Source organism: Triticum aestivum, chromosome 7A (assembly GCF_018294505.1).
Source record: "Triticum aestivum cultivar Chinese Spring chromosome 7A, IWGSC CS RefSeq v2.1, whole genome shotgun sequence".
NCBI lineage: Eukaryota > Viridiplantae > Streptophyta > Magnoliopsida > Poales > Poaceae > Triticum > Triticum aestivum.
This window is the reverse complement of record NC_057812.1, coordinates 497,116,646-497,129,192: the sequence shown is the minus strand read 5'-3', so window position 1 is coordinate 497,129,192 and position 12,547 is coordinate 497,116,646.

Sequence of the window (12,547 nt, the reverse complement as noted above, 5' to 3'; positions counted from 1 at the left end):
CACAATAAACTCATTTCGGGCACTCGAAAAATGGAAAACGAATTTTCCGTGCAAAGAAAATGAAAACTACCTTAGGCAACATTGTTTGCCATTCCTATATGCACCCTTGTGCACAATATGAGATCATTTGAACAAACTATGCCATGAATATGGCCATAAGATTGATCATCAGGCTTGAAAGGCATTGATCTCCACACATGATAGCTCGTTTCTGAGAACACTTTTTTAAAATAATTGCCGTATTTCAAGTTTATTATTTTTCCTGGGAACTTGGCCACATATAATGACACAATGCGAAGGTTTTCCAATTTTTTGAATTTTTTTGAATTGTTTATGCCCGTTTCAAAATGCGGTCAAAACGGCGGGAATGACCGTTCCTAGCTAGTGGTTGAATCTTGGAATTTTTTTGGTGTTTATCTGACTAAATAGATACCTATGTACCTAGAAATGATTTTTGGAAAAAATAAAGAGCAAACTATGAGGCAACCACAGTTCAAATTTGACCCGCTTCCAACTGTATCGGCAGAAATTTGTCTTTTTCACCAGAGGTGGATAAAAACTTTTGACACCCAACCATTTGGTCAATTGTGCATTAAATATGGACTAGTATTTTATAAAATTAATTTGGTCCAATTTTGCAACAAATATATGGTAGGTCCTTCACAAAAAAAAACTCATTTCGGGCACTCAGAAAATGGAAAATGAATTTTCTGTGCAAAGAAAATAAAAACTCCCTTAGGCAACATTATTTGGAATTCCAAGATGCACCCTTGTGCACAATATGAGATCATTTGAACAAACTATACACGGTTAATATGTTGAATGTTTACCCTAAATAAGAGGATAAAAACTAGAAAAGAAACATAAGATGAATTCTGATTGGTGGAATCCGTTGTGGCATGGATCGATGACATGGCAAACATCCGTCCATCTGTCCATCCATACATCCATCCATTCGTCCATCCAACCCACTGCAGCCTCTCTCTCTCTCTCACACGCGCGTGAACCCTAGCCGATCCAGATCCCTCCCCGCCCCCACTCCTCTCCCCCGATCCAGATCCCTCCACCGCTGCCCCGTACCCCCTTCCTTCCGCCGCCCACTTCTCCCCTCGCCTCCGCCACCCACCTCTCCCCTCACCGACGGTCTGCAGCCGTCTGCACCCTCCCCTCCCCTCCACTCATCACAAGACAAGAGAAGAAGAATGGGAGGGAGCTCTGTCGCCGGTGGCCATGGCACGCCTCTTCCCCGTCCCAGATTAGATCCAGCACGCCCCCAACCGCATCCATCCATCAGAGGCGCTGGAGGCGCACTGAGTGGGCCGACGCATCACGCGATGAGCCATCTATGCGGTTCTACTAGGCGGCAACCTGACGCCTTGTCGGCGACAGCCACCCCCACCGAGCTCTGCGCCATGGCAGCGGTCCTCCTCTGCAAACTCCTCTCCATGACGGCCCCATCGTACCCGTCTACCGCAGTGGCGCAAGAGCATGTACACCGCTGGCCCGCTCCCCTTCACCTCCAAGGAGTTCCACATCACCATGCTCGAGGAGGACGATGGCTCCGGCCAGGAGAGGTGAGCCGCCTCCGTCACCCCTCCATCCACCACTCCACCAGCACCACCATCTCCAGCCACCGCCTCCATCAGCACCAGCCTCCTCACACCACGCCTCCCACCAGACAGAGGGGCGGTCGTTCCTGGTGCCCCGCGCGACTCCCACTGGCCGCTGCCGCCTCTGCTGCTCCTCCCCTCACCATGCATATTGCCTGCTTCGCCCAGCGCCTAGATGGCAGCAGCCAGCCAAGACCACGATCGCATGTGACCGCTGCAGCCAGCCTAGATGACTGCTTCCACTTCAGTTTGATACATATATGCAATACATGCTTAGGAATCCAATGATAGACATGTAAATGACTTGCATAGTGTGTGCTTGCGGGTGCAAAGGATGCCTTGCAAGGGTTTCCTGCCCCCAGGGACCCAGACATGGTTGCCCTTCTCTTATAATCCTGATGGGCTCAATTGCTTCTGTAGTTCATGAGTTTGATTGCTGTAGCACTGACCAAACCTGTAGATGTTTGCTATTATTTCTGTTCATATAGCCGACTATGGTTGTTCAACATTGTGCTTCCTTATGCATTTGTCCCAGTAGCACTAACCACACACACCAAACGTTGGAGTAATATTATCTTCGTATAATATATCTAGAAACCCTGTAGGTTGCATTTACTTCTATTCTATTGTTGCATATTTCTACAAGGTTATGTGCTGTCAATTCAAAACATGTGTGGATCCATTTGTGTCATATGGCCTTATGGAGTATGCATGTCACTATGTGATTGTCTACCCGTAGATTCAGATCACCACACCCTCAGCGACTCTTATATACTTTGCATTGATTAGAATAACAATTCACATTTGTCTATCTAGTAGCACCAAGCACTATCCACTATTTCTTCGCCCACCTGCAGCTAGCTGCCTAACTACGACCCTTCAGATCTAGTTGTTATCTTAGCGTTTCGACTTTCAAAGTTACTGCATGATGCGCGCCATGCCGTTTCTTTTCGAAGTTACAGCACCAGCCTACTGCATGCATCTCCAAGCATCAGGCTGCTAGTAGTTTACCTGTGCAAGTCAGGCATCATTGGACCCTTGTTCAGAAATCAAGGGCTGGCCACGTCCTTTTTATCGCCTCATTACCTACGCAGGGTGTCTCTTTTTAACACATTGTCTGAATTTTTTTAACACATTGTCTGGGCTTGTATAGCTAGTATTATAGGCCGGGTGTCTTTTTAAGTGAAAGTTCTTTCTAAGTATTTTTTTCAACTGCTTGTCTGGGCATATATTGCTGTATTATAGGATGCCTGAACAGCGAGTCCCAAATTTGGGAACAGGACAGACAGCTAACTCCTAGTTTTGTATATATGAAAGTGAGCAAGTCCCGTATTTGGGGACAGGCAGGGGTCCATTAGGAACATGGTAGTTAATTTGCATAATCCTCGACCTCCTCCTGCAATATCTCCTTCTCCCTTTCTTCTCTGAATTTCCCGGTGTTGTATAAGTCTATAAGATTCAGATTTTAAGAGTACTTTCTCCCTGTACTTGCTCCATCGCTGCCTCGTCTAGTCGCTTGTATAATTTTGTTTATTAGTCTAACCTGAACCATGGAGTAGTACCCTATTCGCATATGTGTGATTATGTGTGTTCTGTAGTCTCTAGCTCGAGTACATGTGAACTATATGTTGTGGTGTAAATCATTTTCATTCTATCTTGTAAACGTGTTTCTTCAATAGCTATTTCTGTTCAAGTCTTGTTGTCACTGATGTTAGCATTTAGTTTGTCTCAAGTAAAAAAATACTGAAAATACAGTGTACAAATCAGCCCAAATATGTGAACCTCGGTTCTGAAAACTAAAGAGTTCATATATAGGTAGATAGACTATGATTTAGGATATGCTAAACAGAAAGCTTTATAAGATGGAACTCTCAATATCATGACATCACTTTGTCCTTTAATTTAATATGGTTAGAACTACCATGGTTTTTAAGTAGTTGGTGAAGGAAATATGCCCTAGAGGCAATAATAAAGTTATTATTTATTTCCTTGTATCATGATAAATGTTTATTATTCATGCTAGAATTCTATTAACCGGAAACATAATACATGTGTGAATACATAGACAAACAGAGTGTCACTAGTATGCCTCTACTTGACTAGCTCGTTGATCAAAGATGGTTATTATTTCCTAACCATAGACATGAGTTGTCATTTGATTAACGGGATCACATCATTAGGAGAATGATGTGATTTACTTGACCCATTCCGTTAGCATAGCACTTTATCGTTTAGTTTGTTGCTATTGCTTTCTTCATGACTTATACATGTTCCTATGACTATGAGATTATGCAACTCCCATTTACCGGAGGAACACTTTGTGTGCTACCAAACGTCACAACTTAACTGGGTGATTATAAAGGTGCTCTATAGGTGTCTCCGAAGGTACTTGTTGGGTTGGTGTATTTCGAGATTAGGATTTGTCACTCCGATTGTCGGAGAGCTATCTCTGGGACCTCTTGGTAATGCACATCACTTAAAGCCTTGCAAGCATTGCAGCTAATGAGTTATTTGCGGGATGATGTATTACAGAAACGAGTAAAGAGACTTGCTGGTAACGAGATTGAACTAGGTATTAAGATACCGACGATCGAATCTCGGGCAAGTAACATACCGATGACAAAGGGAACAACGTATGTTGTTATGCGGTCTGACCGATAAAGATCTTCGAAGAATATGTAGGAGCCAATATGAGCATCCAGGTTCCGCTATTGGTTATTGACCGGAGACGTGTCTCGGTCATGTCTACATTATTCTCGAACCCGTAGGGTCCTCATGCTTAACGTTACGATGACAGTTTCATTATGAGTTTATATGTTTTGATGTATCGAAGGTTGTTCGGAGTCCCGGATGTGATCAGGGACATGACGAGGAGTCTCAAAATGGTCGAGACATAAAGATTGATATATTGGAAGCCTATGTTTGGACATCAAAAGTGTTCCGGGTGAAATCAGCATTTTACCGGAGTACCGGGAGGTTACCGGAACCCCCCGGCAACCTAATGGGCCCTAATGGGCCTAGTGGAGGAAGTAGAGATGAGGCCAAGGGGCAGCCGCGCGCCCCACCCCCCAAGTCCGAATTGGACAAGGAGGGGGCGGCGCCCGCCCTTTCCTTTCCCCTCTTTCTCTCCTTCCCCCCAAGTCCTAGTCCAACATGGAAAGGGGGGGAGTCCTACTCCCGGTGGGAGTAGGACTCCTCCTGGCGCGCCCCTTGCCTGGCCGCACCTCCTCCCCCTTGCTCCTTTATATACGGGGGCAGGGGCACCCCATAGACACAACAATTGATCATTGATCTCTTAGCCGTGTGCGGTGCCCCCCTCCACCAGAATCCTCGATAATATTGTAGCGGTGCTTACGCGAAGCCCTACGACGGTAGAACATCAAGATCGTCACCACACCGTCGTGCTGACGGAACTCTTCCCCGACATTCTACTGGATCGGAGTCCGGGGATCGTCATCGAGCTGAACGTGTGCTAGAACTCGGAGGTGTCGTAGTTTCGGTGCTTGATCGGTCGGGCCGTGAAGACGTACGACTACATCAACCGCGTTGTGCTAACACTTCCGCTTTCGGTCTACGAGGGTACGTAGACAACACTCTCCTTTCTCATTGCTATGCATCACCATGATCTTGCGTGTGCAAAGGAATTTTTTTGAAATTACTACGTTCCCCAACAGTGGCATCCGAGCCTAGGTTTTATGCGTTGATGTTGTGCACGAGTAGAACACAAGTGAGTTGTGGGTGATATAAGTCATACTGCTTACCAGCATGTCATACTTTGGTTCGACGACATTGTTGGATGAAGCGGCCCGGACCAACATTACGCGTACGCTTACGCGAGACTGGTTCTATCGACGTGCTTTGCACACAGGTGGCTGGCGGGTGTCAGTTTCTCCAACTTTAGTTGAACCAAGTGTGGCTACGCCTGGTCCTTGCGAAGGTTAAAACAACACCAACTTCACAAACTATCGTTGTGGTTTTGATGCGTAGGTAAGAACGGTTCTTGCTAAGCCCGTAGCAGCCACGTAAAACTTGCAACAACAAAGTAGAGGACGTCTAACTTATTTTTGCAGGGCATGTTGTGATGTGATATGGTCAAGACATGATGCTAAATTTTATTGTATGAGATGATCATGTTTTGTAACCGAGTTATCGGCAACTGGCAGGAGCCATATGGTTGTTGCTTTATTGTATGCAATGCAATCGCGCTGTAATGCTTTACTTTATCACTAAGCGGTAGCGATAGTCGTGGAAGCATAAGATTGGCGAGACGACAACGATGCTACGATGGAGATCAAGGTGTCGCGCCGGTGACGATGGTGATCATGACGGTACTTCGAAGATGGAGATCACAAGTACAAGATGATGATGGCCATATCATATCACTTATATTGATTGCATGTGATGTTTATCGTTTATGCATCTTATCTTGATTTGATTGACGGTAGCATTATAAGATTATCCCTCACTAAATTATCAAAGTATAAGTGTTCTCCCTGAGTATGCACCGTTGCGTTCTTCGTGCTGAGACACCACGTGATGATCGGGTGTGATAGGCTCTACGTACAAATACAATGGGTGCAAAACAGTTGCACACACGGAATACTCAGGTTAAACTTGACGAGCCTAGCATATAACAGATATGGCCTCGGAACACGGAGACCGAAAGGTCGAGCGTGAATAATATAGTAGATATGATCAACATATTGATGTTCACCATTAATACTACTCCATCTCACGTGATGATTGGACATGGTTTAGTTGATTTGGATCACTTGATCACTTAGAGGATTAGAGGGATATCTTTCTAAGTGGGAGTTCTTAAGTAATATGATTAGTTGAACTTAAATTTATCATGAACTTAGTACCTGATAGTATCTTGCTTGTCTATGTTTGATTGTAGATAGATGGCTCGTGATGTTGTTCCATTGAATTTTAATGCGTTCCTTGAGAAAGCAAAGTTGAAAGATGATGGTAGCAATTACACGGACTGGGTCCGTAACTTGAGGATTATCCTCATTGCTGCACAGAAGAATTACGTCCTGGAAGCACCGCTAAGTGCCAAGCCTGCTGCAGGAGCAACACCAGATGTTATGAACGTCTGGCAGAGCAAAGCTGATGACTACTCGATAGTTCAGTGTGCCATGCTTTACGGCTTAGAACCGGGTCTTCAACGACGTTTTGAACGTCATGGAGCATATGAGATGTTCCAGGAGTTGAAGTTAATATTTCAAGCAAATGCCCGGATTGAGAGATATGAAGTCTCCAATAAGTTCTATAGCTGCAAGATGGAGGAGAATAGTTCTGTCAGTGAACATATACTCAAAATGTCTGGGTATCATAATCACTTGACTCAACTGGGGGTTAATCTTCCTGTTGATAGTGTCATTGACAGAGTTCTTCAATCACTGCCACCAAGCTACAAAAGCTTCGTGATGAACTATAATATGCAAGGGATGAATAAGACTATTCCTGAGCTCTTCGCGATGCTAAAAGCCGCGGAGGTAGAAATCAAGAAGGAGCATCAAGTGTTGATGGTCAATAAGACCACCAGTTTCAAGAAAAAGGGCAAAGGGAAGAAGAAAGGGAACTTCAAGAAGAACAGCAAACAAGTTGCTGCTCAGGAGAAGAAACCCAAGTCTGGACCTAAGCCTGAGACTGAGTGCTTCTACTGCAAGCAGACTGGTCACTGGAAGCGGAACTGCCCCAAGTATTTGGCGGATAAGAAGGATGGCAAAGTGAACAAAGGTATATGTGATATACATGTTATTGATGTGTACCTTACTAATGCTCGCAGTAGCACATGGGTATTTGATACTGGTTCTGTTGCTAACATTTGCAACTCGAAACATGGGCTATGGATTAAGCGAAGATTGGCTAAGGACGAGGTGACGATGCGCGTGGGAAATGGTTCCAAAGTCGATGTGATCGCGGTCGGCACGCTACCTCTACATCTACCTTCGGGATTAGTATTAGACCTAAATAATTGTTATTTGGTGCCAGTGTTGAGCATGAACATTATATCTGGATCTTGTTTGATGCGAGACGGTTATTCATTTAAATCAGAGAATAATGGTTGTTCTATTTATATGAGTAATATATTTTATGCTCATGCACCCTTGAATAGTGGTCTATTTTTGATGAATCGCGATAGTAGTGATACACATATTCATATTGTTGAAATCAAAAGATGCAGAGTTGATAATGATAGTGCAACTTATTTGTGGCACTGCCGTTTAGGTCATATCGGTGTAAAGCGCATGAAGAAACTCCATATTGATGGACTTTTGGAACCACTTGATTATGAATCACTTGGTACTTGCGAACCGTGCCTCATGGGTAAGATGACTAAAACGCCATTCTCCGGTACTATGGAGAGAGCAACGGATTTGTTGGAATTCATACATACAGATGCGTGTGGTCCAATGAATGTTGAGGCTCGTGGCGGATATCGCTATTTTCTCACCTTCACAGATGATTTAAGCAGATATGGGTATATCTACTTAATGAAACATAAATCTGAAACATTTGAAAAGTTCAAAGAATTTCACAGTGAAGTTGAAAATCATCGTAACAAGAAAATAAAGTTTCTACGATCTGATCGTGGAGGAGAATATTTGAGTTACGAGTTTGGTCTACATTTGAAACAATGCGGAATAGTTTCGCAACTCATGCCACCCGGGACACCACAACGTAATGGTGTGTCCGAACGTCGTAATCGTACTTTATTAGATATGGTGCGATCTATGATGTCTCTTACTGATTTACCGCTATTGTTTTGGGGTTATGCTTTAGAGATGGCTGCATTCACATTAAATAGGACACCATCGAAATCCGTTGAGACGACGCCTTATGAACTGTGGTTTGGCAAGAAACCAAAGTTGTCGTTTCTGAAAGTTTGGGGCTGCGATGCTTATGTGAAAAAGCTTCAACCTGATAAGCTCGAACCCAAATCGGAGAAATGTGTCTTCATAGGATACCCAAAGGAGACTGTTGGGTACACCTTCTATCACAGATCCGAAGGCAAGACTTTTGTTGCTAAATTCGGAGTTTTTCTAGAGAAGGAGTTTCTCTCGAAAGAAGTGAGTGGGAGAAAAGTAGAACTTGATGAGGTATCTATACCTGCTCCCTTATTGGAAAGTAGTACATCACAGAAACCGGTTTCTGTGACACCTACACCAATTAGTGAGGAAGCTAATGATAATGATCATGAAACTTCAGATCAAGTTACTACCGAACCTCGTAGATCAACCAGAGTAAGATCCACACCAGAGTGGTACGGTAATCCTGTTCTGGAAGTCATGCTACTAGATCTTGATGAACCTACGAACTATGAAGAAGCGATGGTGAGCCCAGAGTCCGCAAAATGGCTAGAAGCCATGAAATCTGAGATGGGATCCATGTATGAGAACAAAGTGTGGACTTTGGTTGACTTGCCCGTTGATCGGCAAGCAATTGAGAATAAATGGATCTTCAATAAGAAGACAGATGCTGACGGTAATGTTACTGTCTATAAAGCTCGACTTGTTGCGAAAGGTTTTCGACAAGTTCAAGGGATTGACTACGATGAGACCTTCTCACCCGTGGCGATGCTTAAGTCTGTCCGAATCAGGTTAGCAATTGCCGCATTTTATTATTATGAAATTTGGCAAATGGATGTCAAAACTGCATTCCTGAATGGATTTCTTGAAGAAGAGTTGTATATGATGCAACCAGAAGGTTTTGTTGATCCAAAGGGAGCTAACAAAGTGTGCAAGCTCCAGCGATCCATTTATGGACTGGTGCAAGCCTCTCGGAGTTGGAATAAACGCTTTGATAGTGTGATCAAAGCATTTGGTTTTATATAGACTTTTGGAGAAGCCTGTATTTACAAGAAAGTGAGTGGGAGCTCTGTAGCATTTCTGATATTATATGTGGATGACATATTATTAATTGGAAATAATATAGGATTTCTGGATAGCATAAAGGGATACTCGAATAAGAGTTTTTCAATGAAAGACCTCGGTGAAGCTGCTTACATATTGGGCATTAAGATCTATAGAGATAGATCAAGACGCTTAATTGGACTTTCACAAAGCACATACATTGAAAAAGTTTTGAAGAAGTTCAAAATGGATCAAGCAAAGAAAGGGTTCTTGCCTGAGTGGCAAGTTGTGAAGTTGAGTAAGACTCAATGTCTGACCACTACAGAAGATAGAGAGAAAATGAAAGATGTTCCCTATGCTTCAGCCATAGGCTCTATCATGTATGCAATGCTGTGTACCAGACCTGATGTGTGCCTTGCTATAAGTCTAGCAGGGAGGTACCAAAGTAATCCAGGAGTGGATCACTGGACAGCGATCAAGAACATCCTGAAGTACCTGAAAAGAACTAAGGATATGTTTCTCGTATATGGAGGTGACAAAGAGCTCATCGTAAATGGTTACGTTGATGCAAGCTTTGACACTGATCCAGACGATTCTAAATCGCAAACCGGATACGTATTTACATTAAACGATGGAGCTGTCAGTTGGTGCAGTTCTAAACAAAGCGTCGTGGCGGGATCTACATGTGAAGTGGAGTACATAGCTGCTTCGGAAGCAGCAAATGAAGGAGTCTAGATGAAGGAGTTCATATCCAATATAGGTGTCATACCTAGTGCATCGAGTCCAATGAAAATCTTTTGTGACAATACTGGTGCAATTGCATTGGCAAAGGAATCCAGATTTCACAAGAGAACCAAGCACATCAAGAGACGCTTCAATTCCATTCAGGATTTAGTCCAAGTGGGAGACATAGAAATTTGCAAGATACATACGGATCTGAATGTTGCATACCCGCTGACTAAGCCTCTTCCACGAGCAAAACATGATCAGCACCAAGGCTCCATGAAGTTAGAATCATTACTGTGTAATCTAGATTATTGACTCTAGTGCAAGTGGGAGACTGAAGGAAATATGCCCTAGAGGCAATAATAAAGTTATTATTTATTTCCTTGTATCATGATAAATGTTTATTATTCATGCTAGAATTGTATTAACCGGAAACATAATACATGTGTGAATACATAGACAAACAGAGTGTCACTAGTATGCCTCTACTAGACTAGCTCGTTGATCAAAGATGGTTATGTTTCCTAACCATAGACATGCGTTGTCATTTGATTAACGAGATCACATCATTAGGAGAATGATGTGATTGGCTTGACCCATTCCGTTAGCATAGCACTTGATCGTTTAGATTGTTGCTATTCCTTTCTTCATGACTTATACATGTACCAATGACTATGAGATTATGCAACTCCCGTTTACCTTAGGAACACTTTGTGTGCTACCAAACGTCACAATGTAACTCGGTGATTATAAAGGTGCTCTGCAGGTGTCTCCGAAGGTACTTGTTGGGTTGGTATATTTCGAGATTAGGATTTGTCACTCCGATTGTCGGAGAGGTATCTCTGGGCCCTCTCGGTAATGCACATCACTTAAAGCCTTGCAAGCATTGCAACTAATGAGTTAGTTGCGGGATGATGTATTATAGAAACGAGTAAAGAGACTTGCCGGTAACGAGATTGAACTAGGTATTAAGATACCGACGATCGAATCTCGGGCAAGTAACATACCGATGACAAAGGGAACAATGTATGTTGTTATGCGGTCTGACCGATAAAGATCTTCGTAGAATATGTAGGAGCCAATATGAGAATCTAGGTTCCGCTATTGGTTATTGACCGGAGACGTGTCTCGGTCATGTCTACATTGTTCTCGAACCCGTAGGGTTCGCACGCTTAACGTTACGATGACAGTTTCATTATGAGTTTATATGTTTTGATGTACCGAAGGTTGTTCGGAGTCCCGGATGTGATCACGGACATGACGAGGAGTCTCGAAATGGTCGAGACATAAATATTAATATATTGGAAGCCTATGTTTGGACATCAGAAGTGTTCCGGGTGAAATCAGCATTTTACCGGAGTACCGGGAGGTTACCGGAACCCCCCGGTAACCTAATGGGCCTTAATGGGCCTCGTGGAGGAAGTAGAGAGGAGGCCAAGGGGCAGCCGCGCGCCCCTCCCCCCCAAGTCCGAATTGGACAAGGAGGGGGGTGGCGCCCCCCCTTTCCTTTCCCCTCTTTCTCTCCTTCCCCCCCAAGTCCTAGTCCAACATGGAAAGGGGGGAGCCCTACTCCCGGTGGGAGTAGGACTCCTCCTGGCGCGCCCCTTGCCTGGCCGCACCTCCTCCCCCTTGCTCCTTTATATACGGGGGTAGTGGGCACCCCATAGACACAACAATTGATCATTGATCTCTTAGCCGTGTGCGGTGCCCCCCTCCACCATAATCCTCGATAATATTGTAGCAGTGCTTAGGCGAAGCCATGCGATGGTAGAACATCAAGATCGTCACCATGCCGTCATACTGACGGAACTCTTCCCCGACATTCTACTGGATCGGAGTCCAAGGATCGTCATTGATCTGAACGTGTGCTAGAACTCGGAGGTGTCGTAGTTTCGGTGCTTGATCGGTCGGGCCGTGAATATGTACGACTACATCAACCGCGTTGTGCTAACACTTCCGCTTTCGGTCTACGAGGGTATGTAGAAAACACTCTCCTTTCTCGGTGCTATGCATCACCATGATCTTGTGTGTGCGTAGGATTTTTTTTGAAATTACTACGTTCCCCAACATTTGGGGCATTAAGAAACAGTATGCTGGATGTTTGGCCTTGCATCCGTCCTTCCATGAATTCATGCTTGTGCATTGCTAGTTATTGCTTTTCTTGCAGGTCTTCTTCTTCCTCGATCTGGTGCAGTAGCAACAATTCAAGGTCATGGTCATGGAGCAGCAGCCATATATTTTTCTTCTTCTTCTTCTTCCCTGAGATGACATGAGATGAGGTTTGTTTTCCTCAAGGTCAAGGTGCAGCAGCTCGATTTGATTTGATGTGATTGGATTCAGTTTCCTCAT